A 614-nucleotide genomic window follows, 5' to 3' on the forward strand; every position below is an offset into this window, starting at 1 on the left:
GATAGCTTACTGGTGATCAAAGCCTGCTTTGTCATGCTGTAAATGTTTCAATTGTAACAGTCTAGACATTTCATTAATATTTATTGAAGCATGGGAAATATTAATGTATCCACTTATGAGTCACTGTAGATATAAAAAAACAAACAAATGAAAATTGCCCTCATAATGTGAAATACTGTAACATAATAACGATTTGATGTTCTGGGTTAAGATTTCAAATTGAATGTTAATTAGGCAGCAATATATTACACTAAAATTATCATCTCAGAAATAGTTCATTAGCCTAGAATTTGTGGGTAGGGACATTTCTCCCATGACTGAGAAGGTATTATCTCCTACGCACATGACTTTGGATATAAACAAGAAGCACAAGTTTTACGTTAACACTGAGCATTGGAACCTGGCTGCAAGGCCATCTATGGGTCCTGCTTTAGTTCTATACTATAGGACCATGGCTCCTCTTTTCTTGACCTTTTCCCTATAACATGATGGCAAAATTAAATGAATCTAAATCTTTTGTCACCTGTAACTTTTATTAAGTTAGAAATTTTAATTCTTTTTACTTCAAAAAAAAGTAATAATTTTCTATAATGAATACACATTTTTTTAAATTC

Source organism: Rhinolophus hipposideros, assembly GCF_964194185.1.
Source record: "Rhinolophus hipposideros genome assembly, chromosome: 23".
Taxonomy (NCBI): Eukaryota; Metazoa; Chordata; class Mammalia; order Chiroptera; family Rhinolophidae; genus Rhinolophus; species Rhinolophus hipposideros.